This window comes from Protopterus annectens, chromosome 10.part0 (assembly GCF_019279795.1).
Source record: "Protopterus annectens isolate FY-2018-M chromosome 10.part0, PAN1.0, whole genome shotgun sequence".
Classification (NCBI taxonomy): Eukaryota; Metazoa; Chordata; order Ceratodontiformes; family Protopteridae; genus Protopterus; species Protopterus annectens.
This window is the reverse complement of record NC_056744.1, coordinates 647,175,553-647,189,625: the sequence shown is the minus strand read 5'-3', so window position 1 is coordinate 647,189,625 and position 14,073 is coordinate 647,175,553.

Genomic DNA, 14,073 nt, shown 5'->3' with positions numbered 1-14,073 from the left:
ATAGGGAAAGCCACCCTGACATTGAAAATTTCACAATACAAAAAATAAGAAAAGAAGTTAAACAAATGGAAACCAAAGTGATGGATTATCTGTGAAATTAAGGATTTAGTGTGAAACCTACAACACAGATAATGTCACAGTATGATGGAGCAATAAGTTCCCAGTTTAAGGAGAAGCATATGCAGTGGGAGATTGTGACTTACAATCAGCTGCAAGGAGTAGTCTAAGAAGGCTCTAAGGTCAACAGAGACCAGACTGAAGACCTGGAAGTTGACTGGAGAGAAAATGCAACAGTGCAAGGAATTACTCAGGGCTCTAGCACACCAAGAAGAGGAGGAAATAGGTGGAATTGAAGAAGAATGACAGCGCCTCAAAACAGCATGTGTGAGGACTACAGAACAGATATGTGACTGAGCCAGATATGGAAATAAGGTAGATAAGGAAAGCTGCTGGTGAAATGCAGAAGTCCAGGAAGTCATCAAAAGAAAGAAGAGTGTAGGAAAAAGTGGGAGATAGAAAAGGTCGACCAGGCTAGGAAGGAATACTGGATGGCTAACAAAGAAGCTAAGAAAGGTATTGCAATAGCAAAGAATAGGGCATCAGGGGCACTCTACCAGCTTCTAGAAAGTGACTCAGTAGGTGGCACAAAGAAACTATATCAGGTGGCAAGGCAAAGACAGAAAGATAAATAAGATAGTCAGACACCCTTCATAAGGGATGCAAGCAACAACCTGCTCACCAGTATACAGGACATCAGAGGCAGATGGAAGGCATATTTCCAGCAGCTTCTGAATGAATAAAACCCCATACAATCTGTACTACCCCAGAAACAGCCTAAAATGGGAGAAGAAGAGGAGCCCACCCTAAAAGAAGTAAGAATAGCACTAAGAAAAATGAAGTCAGGGAAAGCAGCAGGCTCAGATGAGGTCACAGCAGATATGATAAAGATGTTGGGTGAGATGGGGAGAAATGGCTCTTGAGTGTACTCATAACAGTGTGGAGAGAAAGGCGTATCCCAGATGACTGAAGAATAAGTATACTTGTGCAAGTGTACAAGAACAAAGGGGACACCCACAACTGTGGGCAGTAAAGAGGAATTAAACTACTATCACATTGCATGAAAGCTCTGGGGAGTGTGATTGATAAATAGATACTCAGCATAGTAGACTGTAAGATGGGAGATGAGCAGCCGAGATTCAGATCAGGGTGCAGCACAACTGACACAATGTTTGCAGTGAGACAGATAGTTAAGATGAAGCTAGAGATAAGGAAAGAATCCAACTGGGAATTCCTAGACTTGGAGAAAGCATATTATAAGATCCCAAGAAAGCTGATCTGGGCAGTACTGCAGTGGTTTGAATTCCCAAAAACATTGGTAGAATTAGTGCAGGCTATTTACAAGAACCCAATGACTCAAGTATGAACAGTGTTTGGCATCTCAGAGGGGTTCCCAGTGGGAATAGGTGTACACCAGTGTTCAGCTCTGAGCCCACTGTTGTTCATAATGGTGATGGACTACATTAGCAAACAGGGGACAAATCAGCAAAGTTGCTGTATGAAGATGATGTGGCATTACAGGCAGACTCTGAGCAAGAACTTCAGCAAAGGACACGGGAATGAAATGCACAACTGAAGACACATGGGATGAAACTAAGCACAGATAAGACAGTGGTAATGGCAACAAACTGGGGTACTCAGAAGAAGCTGAGAACTAAGAAGGGACGATAGTGGAACAGATAAACAACTTCAAGTATCTGGGAAGGGAAGTCTGAATGAAGAGGTCAAAGCTAGAGTCAGAGGGGCTGCTTCTGACAGTAGAATGCAAAATTAGCTATAAAGTAAGGTGTACAAGAGAGTGGTGCAACCAGTACTACTGTGTGGTATAGAAACCTGGCCAGTAAAGGCAGAGCAGATGAGGAAGCTAGAGGTGATGGAAATTAAGTGACTAAGAAGGGTGGTGGGATGTACACTGTGAGACAGACAAAGAAATGAGGACATAAGAGCAGAAGCCAAAGTAGCTCCAATTGCAGAAAAGATCAAAGAGACAGATTGTGGTGGTTTGTACAAACTGTGCAGAAAAGCAGAGCACAATCTTGTGAAGATGATTTGGGACAGACAGGAAGAAGGTAAGAGGAAATTAGGACATCCAACAAAGAGGTGCATGGATTGTGTGACTGAAGATCTGTGACAGTCAGGCATGAGTGTTGAAGAAGGCAGATGTGTCATTGAATCGCGGGAGATGGTGACAGTTAACACGATTTCCCGACCTCATGTAGAAAATGGGAAAATGGGGCTGATGATGATGATGATATGGAGTGGGAGGCATCTAAGGATATGCCACATGGTGATGCTCTGGAGCCTTCTGTAGGAGACTGGTACAAAAGTTCTGTTGAAGTTGAACACCAAAGGAAGGAGCAGAAAGCACTGGCAACTCTGACATAGGTAATGTTGTGAAGTGGTGGGACAATTCCAGTATGAAGGATCAGCAAATGAAGCAGGGTGCATCTGAAGAGGATATGTTACAGCAAGATGTTCTGGAATGTTCTGTAGTATACCCATGGAAATGGAGAGAACTGAAGGTGCTCTCAGTCTAGAAGAAAATGATGTAAGGGAAGAACTGCTTGATTTAATAGAGCTAGACATATTAAGAACAATGAAAGAAATAGTTACAGAAAATAAATAAGAGCAAAAATGTTAGAAGTTTGGTAAAACAGATGTGCACAATGATTAGGACTATTAAGAAAAATGTTTGTGTCATAACAGAAATAAATGAGATATACTACTGTGCTAAATTAATAACTCATGAAGCCTTACTACAAAAATATAGAGCAATAAGAGAAAGGAATGGAATAAATAAAATGCCACCGTGGAACTATTGAATATTGAAAACTATAAAGCAATTAAGATATGAAGTATCATTATTATAATAATATAGAAAATGGAAAAGCTAACCAAATTTTTTTAGAAAGACAGATGTGATAAAAGATATGCACTGTATCAAAACAGATCAAGAACTATCATACACTATTGCAAAAAAACTGAAAATATATTCACAGGCAGAAAATTTTAGAAAACATGTAGATAAAAAGGGAAAGTACAAAATAGGCAATTCATTGATGACTTAAAAGTTTTATAAAGAATGGGAAACAAAAGGTATAGAAACACCACCAAAAAGAAGAAATTGACACATTTTGGAGAAATATTTATGAAGTCCATGTGGAACATAAGAAACATCCTTAATAGATCAAAAAATTAAAAGAAACAATAAGGAGTTGTAATGCAGAGGATATTTAATGGGATGAAGTAATGGCCAGAGAAACTGAACCAAAATTAAGAAAGGATCCTAAATGGAAAACAATAGGGTCAGATGTACTACCTAACTTTTGTCTAAAAGTATTAATATCTTTACACAAAGATTTAGCAAGGATTAAGAATTACTTATATGTGCATCCTGGGGTCTATATCACAAAATCGAACTTCCAAAATGTCGAACACCATAAGTTTGAATTTGGAAGATCGAATTCGGATAGCATCGACTCTTCAAAACAGCAAATTTTTTCCCAGGGAAAAAATTCACTGTTCCAAAAAATACACACATAACACAATCACACCAAACACCATCAAAACCTACACTAAACCTAACATACACCACTATCTATGCACTATCCTTAACCCAGCCCTAACCCTAAAGTCCGTCACTACCGCACATGTACCTGACTCGCACCCTAACCCTAAAGTCCGTCACTACCTGTTCGTACACTTACCTTGACCCGGTCCGAAAATGCCGAAGTCACAGAAACGGTCAACTGAATTCTTTCCCTGGGAAAGAATTTGGGTTTCCGCGGCTTCGACATTCTCAACTTTCGAACTACCAAGTTTGGACTTCCGGTATTCAGCGTTCACAACATTCGATTTTGTGATAGGAACCCGTGCATCCTGAATAGATACCAAGCTGTTTAACAACAGGAAAAATTACACTCCTCCTTAAGAGTGAACCTGCAAGCATCATAAAAATTACAGACCAATAACTTGCCTTCTGATAATATACACACTGTATACTGGAACTGATGCAAAGTTTATAGTCATTTAGAAAAAACTCAGTTATGGCAATAAATCAAATGAAAGTCATATAGAATGAAGGATCATTTGTTGATAAATAAAACCACAACAGAGAACTGTAAAAAGGTAAAGAATCTAAGTATGGCATGGATAGATTCAAAAAAAACATTCATTGATAAAGAAAGGCTTACAGCTGTACAGGATACACTCTACATTAATCAAAGTGACTTTGAAACAGTGGCAAACCACTTTGCAGTTAAACAATGAAAAATGGCAAATTATATCAGGGATAAAAATTCAAAGAGGGATATTCCAAGGTGATTCTTTGTCACTACTGCTATTTTGTCTGGCCTTTAACCAATTAAGCTGTTATCTTAACAGAATAGGCCATGATTACAATTTGGCTCCCAGAAAACAAATTTGCTTAAAGAATTCTCATCTGCTTTTTGCGGATGACTTAAAACTGCATAATGCATCAGATAAGGAGTTGATAGCACAACTGCAAGTGGTTAAACCTTTCTCAGATGATATAAAAATGTCATTTGGTCTTGAAAAATGTACAAAAGCAATGCTTAAAGCAGGAAAGCTGTGGCACCAAGAAAATATCAGTCTGGGATAGGAATATGATACAAAGGAACATGAACAGGACGGAGTGTACAAGTATTTGAACATTTATGAAGAACTGGCAATAAAACATGGCCAAATGCAAATAAAGCTCAGTAAAGAATACTTCAGAAGATTAAAATGAAAACCTAAAACTGACCTGACATATAGGAATAGAGTCCATTCTATAAACCAGTTCACTCGTCCTGTTCTAACCTACATTTTTGGAGTGACTGACTGGCCCCAAAAGGTACTGTATCAGCTGAACAGGAAAACAAGAAAAATGCTTCAAGCTTATCTAATGGTATATAAAAATCAGTGTATACCAAGATTATATATTCAGCTCTGTGAAGGAGGTGTGGGCCTCCTCTAAACTGATTACATGTATACATCTACAGTTTTGAGTCTACAAACATATATGCTTACATCATCAAATCCACACATAGTGAAAGTTTTAAGACTTGAGGAGATGAAGTCTAAGATGACTTCTATGCTTAGTTTAGCAGATGTATATCTGTATCAAGTGGGAATGGAAATCAGCAATGGCAAAAATCAGACAGCAACTAAACGTGCAAAAAAAAACAAAAAAAACAAAAAAGAATATAAGGAAAAGGATCAGAAGAGAAGTTAAGAAATGCAGAAAAGGCATAAATAGTGTGGCAAGTACAGAGATCTTCTGAAACAACCTCGTGTCAATCAGAACTTGATACAGAAATAGTTAAGGAGAGGTTACATGAAACCAAAAGATGAAAGGTTAATAACGGCCTTCCAGGACAGTGGACCGTGCACATATTGGTTTGCAAAGCCCACTGAACATGTGGGAGAAATAAACAAATGCAGGCTCTGTAAAAAAGAACTGGAAACAGTCGCACATGTTGTTGCTGGTTGTGATACGCTCATGGCAGAGGGCCTGTATACTATAAGGCACAATAATGTGGCAAGACTGTTGCACTGGGGATTGTGAAAACACTACAATACTGAAATAATTGAGAAGCATTGGGAACATGAACCACAAAGCATTGCAGAGAATGATGAAGTTTACATCACATGGGATTATCCATTCCCAACAGTTCCAAAAACAGATGTGAGAAAAGCAGATATAGTAGCCCAGGAAAAAAAAAAAACAGAAGCAGCATTGATCATTGAAACTGCTACACCCAGTAATTACAGTGTCTTGTGTACAGAGAGACACAAGTTCATAAAATACCAGGATTTGCAGGCAGAACTGTGAGTAATGTGGAAGAAAGATACCCAGACAGGTCCAATAGTAATAGAAGCAGCAGGACTAATAAAAAAGAATTTGCAGTTGTATGTAGATATGTTACCAATACATGTAACTCAATATAAACCACAGGAGTCAGTTTTGGGCATATTGTAGGTGCTGTGAAGAGCACTTTTAAATAACATCAAAGATTGAAATGATACTAAGTTTACAAACTTTAATCAAACCCTGACTTACAAATGGGTCCATTCCAGTCATGGTATTAGAAACCCAAAGTCTTGAAGAAAGTAAGCCGGGAGTCATTTTGTTGTCTGATTTGTAGTTTAAACCTAAATGGTGAGCCGTGTCCTTGATTGAGGATGTTGAAAATTAGACATGAAAAAAGAAAGGTTGCCCTTTCACTGACTAGTAGCCAAGAGGTGGCACTGGTGGAGTCTTTGGTCTGTGACTGCTGAATACAATATTGTAAATACTGAATATACTGCAATTACTGTCAGCGGTATTAACCTTGGTTCCTAAATTTGTTGCATAAGCTTTCTCAGTATTTTGTTACTTTTTATTCATATCTCTTCACTTCCAGAACTCCCACTCATTTTTAGACAAATGCTCCTCACTCTTTGAATTATGCAGACTCATGGTTTCTGGAAGTCTTAAATATATGCTTCTACTTTTCTATATTTGCTCACTCTTTAATCTAAGATATATATATATATATATATATATATATATATATATATATATATATATATATATATATAGATAGATAGCTAAATAGATATAGATAGATACATAGGTTTGATATCTTTGTTTTGTATTGATTCTGTTAAAATTGTACCATTTTATTATTGTCTTAATGGTTATCTTCCTGCCTAGTTTGCCTTTTTTGATACTGTGATTGTACTATTGTCTTAATATTGATCTTGCCTTGTGGCCAATGTTGTGGTTTGAGTTGAGCTAATTTTCAGCATTCTTTAGGTGAACGTTCCGAACTGTATTTTCCTTTATGAAAGGAACACAGATATAATATAATTTAGTTGTTCATCAAAGGAAGCATTTCTACTATATGATAGTTCCAAATATACAATCCATGTCTTATAAAGTGACAGTGTTCTACATGTTATAACAAACCCCTCCTTATTGTGACTCTCTGTCAGTAGTTCTAAACTGTACCAGGCCTAATTTAAGCTCTTACTAAGTGGCCTAATTTCACCAGGCTTATTAAGCTCCAAAAATAAATTAAACAAAGGAATGCCTCTAACTGTGTGAAACACTTGTTTAAAAGTGAATAACAGCAGGTTCTGAAATAACAAGGATCATCACTTTTATAGTTGTATAAAAACAAGACTGCTCCAATCTAACACACAGAGAAGCTCCTTCCTGTTTTATTTTGCATAATACTGTTCAAGAACGTGTTTCAAAAACATAAAATGCATGTTTAGACAACATTTCATTCTCAATGAAGCTCAATGCAGAATTTTTACAAGTGGTTATTAGTAAACAAGATGATATTTTAAATTACGTATTTTGTGTTTTACTTTTTTCACTTAAAATGTATTTAGAGCTTCACAATACCAATACAAGTCTATTTTAGAGAGGATTGTATACACTTTCATTTGCTGTTACTATTGTTCCATTCAAAAGAATATACTTTTCTTCTATATTTTACAATTCTTATTCCTGTTTACTAATTAAAGGGTATATATTCCTTACATTTCAATTTAAGCATGTAATACAGTCATAGCATATTTCAGTAAAGGCATGCAATAAAATGTACCCAAATAACATAGAACACGTGAAAAACAAAGACTACTCCGCTGTACAAGTCCATAACAAGATACAAATCAGTATTAAAAAATAAGCCAAACTCACTGCCATTATAATATTTTATAGGTTCATGGGTATTTACTAGGCTAGCAAGCACTAGGGCCTTTTTAAGCCTAGCCCTGCATCCCAAATATCTGACAAGTTCTGGTACCCTTGATAAGTGTAAGCAGGTGCTTGGGAGATGAAACATTTACAAGCAGGGGCCTGGGAAATGAACAATTTATAGGTTGCCTGCGTCCATTAGAGACATAGATGCCAAGCCAAGGATGAATTTCCTGTTCCCCATCCAATTGTCTAAGTTAAACTTGAATTGAGTTAGGAAGGAACTCTGCTTCACATGATAACAAACCAAATTGTTATTGGAAGGAATCAGCAGGGTCAAAACCAACTAGTTAAGGAACCAATTAATAAACAGTTATTTCACAATAAAAGTGGTGTTTTCCTGGTTTCTATATTTTTGTGGAGTATTAAGGAGGTTTGGAATAGTGATGAGTCTTTATTTAAACAAAAATAATAAACTTTTAAGAATACATAATCCAGAGGTTCAGAATCAGTTACTAGTCGGGAGGGGGGGTGATCTGTTCATTGGTAGTTACTTGGAATGAATTCTAGATGATAAATGAACCTCTCGAATTTCTCAATTAGCCCAGAACACTATCGAAATAAGAGACGCTGAGTCACACAGCAGGGAAAATGGAGGCTGACAGAATGAAACACTGGACTGTAGGAAACAGCACATTAACAGCTCATAGCCATAACCCTCTCCCAGATTGGTTGTCCTTAGATCTTCATTACTCAAACAAAAAAGTGTATTTTACAACAGTTTGATCTAAGCTATACATTTCATTGGAGCAACAATTACAGGATCATTAAAAGGATATGAGTTTTAAAACCAGGTATACAAAACATATCTAGGCCTCATTTTTTTAATTTCTTTTTGCTCCCTTGTTCATTACAGGCTTTATATTAATATAAAAATTAGTAACAAAGAAATAATACCAGCCAAGGGATCATGGGGCTATAAGATACCTTGCCATATATATACCTTTAAGCAGACAAACTTAAACATTCTTACCACTCTTGTCAAGCATTTACTACTGCCTACCTCCAAAATCAAGCAGGGTCTTACATAATAAACTTGATATAAATTTGTGTCTTGTCATCCAGTCAAGTTTAGCCTTAAAGGTAGCCAAATTAGTACTTTATTTTGACTTGTAGACAGTGCCAGTTTATTCTATAGGCTGGGAATAGTCTGTGTTAGGAACCTGTTCCACCAGTGAGTCTTGTTTATGTTTCGGTGTAGATTTTGGTGTCCAGTGATGGCATTTGTAGAGACACTGGTTTTGTGAAGACATAGGAGGGCAAATTGGATTGGGCTTTCATGACTTGAAAATTGAGGCATAGACCACCTTAGAACAGCCAGGGGAATACTGAGTATAAGGAAAGTTTTTCTAATCTTTTGGAGTAGTTGCAGGATTTAAGACCTTTAGTTTTCTTGATTAGAATTTTTTTTCCAGTTGAGAAAAATGCTTGGATTTGTAAATACCAAAGGAGGCATTATATTTGATGATGGGTCTGAAAAGGGAAAAATAGAGGGCTAGAATGACTTCTTTGGCTATTGAAGATATTCCCTTGGCACTTAACTGGGTCAAATAGAAGGATTCAAGGAATTTGGTGGAAACATGATGATCAAATGAAAGAGAATTGTCGACATAAATACCCAGGTCTTTTACAATTATCTCTGTCTGAACAGCAGTAACATTTATAACATATAAGGTGGGAGCAACTTTTTGCTTAACTCAGCTATGCCATACTTTTTGCATTTAACTTTACACCATAGTACACCAGGTATGTGTATATTCCAGCCCTTGCCAAAGCTGTTTAGTATCAGTGAATGAGCAGATAAGAGTACCCAACTTGTAGTCATCAATAAACTTGGTCAACAACACTTCTGGGATATTGGCTTGGATGTCTGCAAAATAAATGGCAAAAAGGAGAGGTCCTATAGCACCCCACTGATTACAATTTTACATTCAGCATGTACCAGCAATTTTTACAACTAGGGATCTGTTTGGAGGCCATTTTGCAACTTGGCAAACAATGTAGTGGTTTTCATTATGTTTGTCTAATCATTAATTCTAGCTTGGGGAATCGAAAAAAAAGTCTTGGCCAGGTCAAGATAAGTAGTATGCATAGAGCGACCACTGTCCATAGCCTCTGTAACCTTTTCCAAGAAGCTTACTAGGTTTAGAAGACAGGACCTGTTCTTCACAAAACTAGACTCAGTGGAGTCTAGTTCAGTTAAGTTGCCTATATCAGAATAAATAAGGTCTGCTGTGATACATTTCTTGGCTTTGCATGTAAGGCTGGTAAGGCTGATGGGTCTATAGGGGGGCCACCCTTGTAAAGGGAAGTCACAGTGGCTGTTCCCCTGGCATCAGGAACAAACCCTGTAGACAGGCTGAGGTTGAACAGTTGTAGCAGAGGCTTGGATAGTCCATACTTAGTAGATTAGAATGCAACCTGATATATTGTGTGGTCCCATGGAAGTATTATTTCAACATTTGACAGGGATTCTATGACTTGTTCCAGGTAATTTCAGGAGAAACTAAATTTTCTTCGATACTGAGGCAACAATGTGGGTAAGTAAAGTTAAAATTGTCTATAATATATTGGTTATTTTTGGGATCAGAGTGTGTAGCAGTATTATGGATGAGTTCAGTGCATTGTTTGGCATTATTACTTAATTTTATGACATAGCTGAAGAAAAAAAATAGTTTCTTTAGTATCTTTAGTAACCTTAAGTTTATATTCTGCTTTATATTTTCTAATAGTGCTCCTAAGTTCCTTTCTGGCATGTTTCTCTGTAGTCTTGATGTAAGGAGATGGGAATTTCTTGCAACTTTTCATTATTTTTCCTTCTTTGTTTTGCAATTTATTTATGTGGGAATTCCACCAGAGAGGTTTATTCCAGAATTTACCGTAATATTTCAGGCAGGTGAGTACTGACTTTTCTATGCAACTGTTTATGTGCTAGTAAAAGTCAGAGGTAAATGTGACAGCCCTATTAATTGAGACTATTTGCAAGGAATTGTTGGAAATTTTGCATATGTCTTCTACAAACCAAAGTAGGCTTGCCCTGGAGAAGTCCCTAAAGATGTCTTGTTTGTCAATGGAGTTGTACAACTAGGCCTGACAGACAAGATGACAAATTTGTGGTCAGATTTAACCAGGGATATGAGGTGTGGTACAGACCAGGGACTAGGTTGGTGTGGACCAGGTCAAAGATGTTAGTATGCCTAGTGGGTAGTTGTGCAGTTTGCTTCAGCACAATGTGTTAACAAAGTCTACAAAATGTGGTACATAACTATTTTTAGAGGTGTAAGTTTACCAATCAATGTTTGGGTAATTGATGTTGTCTGGCAAGAAGGTATTTGGTTTAATATTTAGTGCCTCAATGGTGTTAACGTAATTTCGATGATCTTTGGGGACATTGATGAGGATTTGTAGCTATCCCTGTAGTGATAACTGGAGTTGTTAAGGTTGATTTGGATCTCCAGGAGCTCCATGATAGAGTGATGGGTAACTTGTTGTGAAGTAATGGTGTTTCTAACAAATACAGATACTCCCCCACATTTGCTCAAGCATCTGAAGGCATGATAGTTGCTAAATCCTGGTATAGAGGTAGCTATGTCATTGCACTGAAATAGCTCTTAATACCAAAACCTGCTACAGACTCTAACCTTCACTGATATTTTATTTTAAGAAATACAATTATTGTAATGTAGTGGCAGTGAGTATTTCTCTTTTTTAATTAATCCCACAATCTGTGATAATTTGGCATCATGCATATCAAATGTATCATTCACTTTTGCTGATGTCTTTGCTATACGTACTCCTTTCTCAAACTAATTAACCCATTCCTTAAAAGTAGGTACTTGATAAGGCAACCATATTGTTATTATTGCTTTGGTTTTTATAGCTGAGTTTGTCACATAAATGCAATCATTTTTGCTCCCCTTCTAGATAATCTGTTAGGAGGCATTCACATTTTCCTTTTCTGTTATCATTCCAAAAATCTGTGTAAACAGCTTATCCAAAGTCTACCAACATTATTCCACTGTAGGGCAGGCCCAGACTGTGCACCCTGGGAAGTCTTATACCATTCACAACTCCTACAAGAATTGTTACGTCTGTCTGGTGCAGAGAAATCCACTATGTCTGGTATCTAAAAATATCTATAAATAATTTTACTTAGGAAATGCTTCCAATATGTGCCCATTGAGGTGCAGTTGTCCATATTACATATGTTATGCCACTGATTCTTTCACCATTAATCATTCATGTCCTTTTCTCATAACTGAACATGACTAGGCAAAGGGGCCACTGTGTATTGTCAAAGGAGCTTTGCAATGGAAGGAAACATGCCCTTAGTCACAGACTGACTAGTCTGATGCTGTACGTGAATTTCTTAAGGAATGCAGGTCAATTCTTTCTATCTTCTTTATTCATCAAACCTAGTAGCCAATTACATAGCAATTCCTCCTGAAGGCTTAATCTAAACTAATGCTTCATTTTTCATGTACTCAGAACTCCTGATGCCTGGCTGAGTGTTTTTAAATATACTTAGGCCTTTTACTTTTTATTTGTCAAGCAGTCCTTCGTGTCATATGTAATACCATGACTCTACTGTTTGTTCTGGTTGTTTGGAAACCACAATACAGACCTTGTTAATCCTGCTGAAATATGCTTGACAGTGTCTTCAAATTTTAGATGAATGGCTTCCTGAGGAGGTTTTTTTTCCTGAGTTGTAAAGAAATCAGTAAAACCATCTCTGTTTTTCCTTCACTCGTAAATGAAGAGTAACTTCAGGTTCATTCTGCAAGTTATTCCCTAACCCAATTCAAGACCTTGACCAGTGGATGAGAAATCAGAAATACAGCCTGGGTTAGCAGCTGTGTCTCTACTTGACAGAAATAGCTTGAAAATTTGTCCCAGCTTACGTATACCCCTTAAAATAACCTCCAAGGCATATATATTTATGGAATGCGTTTGGGATGCTTGGCTAGGTTTATAAAAGCCCCAGTGTACATTAGCTTAGTATAGACCTATGAACCTAAGTAAGATACCTGCATGACTTTCCTTAGTACAAAACTTCATGATTTTCATAATGTAAATTATTCTTACTTTTCCCCTATCTCTCTCTGTCTATACACACACACACACACACACACACACACACACACACACACACACACACACACACACACACACACACACACACACACACACACACACATTTATATTGTTTTTTAGAAATGCAGGCTGGTGAGGCATGGCTCAGTGGTAAGATCATTGTCTCACAAGTTTAGAATTTAATCTAAACTTCTCGTCCATTTTCTGTGGAGTTTGCATTTGTATGTTCACCTTGTCTGCATCAGTGTAATCATTTTTCTTCAAACGAAAATGCATGAATGTATGTACGCCTTAACTTTGCCATTGTGACCTAGATTGGAGCTGAAAAGGGTCATGGACAGGTCCATCTATCAGTATATCAGTATTAAATCACATTTTTACCTACATGATAGCTCTCAACTGTCCAGAATTTTGCAACTTTGACAATGTTGCTTGTCACAAAGAATACTGGTATTGTTGGGCAGTAGAACAAGTAAATGAAATGTTAGTATACACAGGCACAACTGTGCCATGAAAAGAAGAAAGAAAACAATGTACTTTGCACTAATTTTAAAATGTTTGCTTCTTATGTCCTTGAAAAAAGTTGTGATAAATGATTAACTCCCACCACTATCACGAAATACATTTTATTTTATTTATTTATTTATTTATTTATATTTGTTTACCGGGAAAGTCCAACTGGGCCAGAAGCCCATTTTCAGCTGAGGTCTGAGGAGAAAAGCTCCACAGAAATATAAGCAAAATACAATAATTAGAAAGTACAATAGTATACATATAGTAAGATGCAGAATACACATCATCTAGTTAGTCTATACAAAGAAGTATACAATATAGTTTTCTAGTAGATACAGGTTCAAAAAGAAAAACACAAGCATTTCCTATATATAGTGTGTGTTTTGGAGGGTGTAGGGTAGAGTTCCATAATGTGGCTATTTGATTTTGAGAATAGGGCTTTACCGTGACCGTTGTTAGCTTTGCTTATTGTGAGAAAGTTTCTGTTTGCAGATCTTAGACTTTGTGGGCATGAGTAGTGAACAAGTTCCTTGAAGTATGGGCAATTGTTAGGATGGAAGATGATACTGTGTGTGAATTTAATTTGGTAGTGATGGAGAAGGTTAGGTAACTCGAGCCAATTTAATTTATGTAGAACAATACAGTGGTGGGTTTGG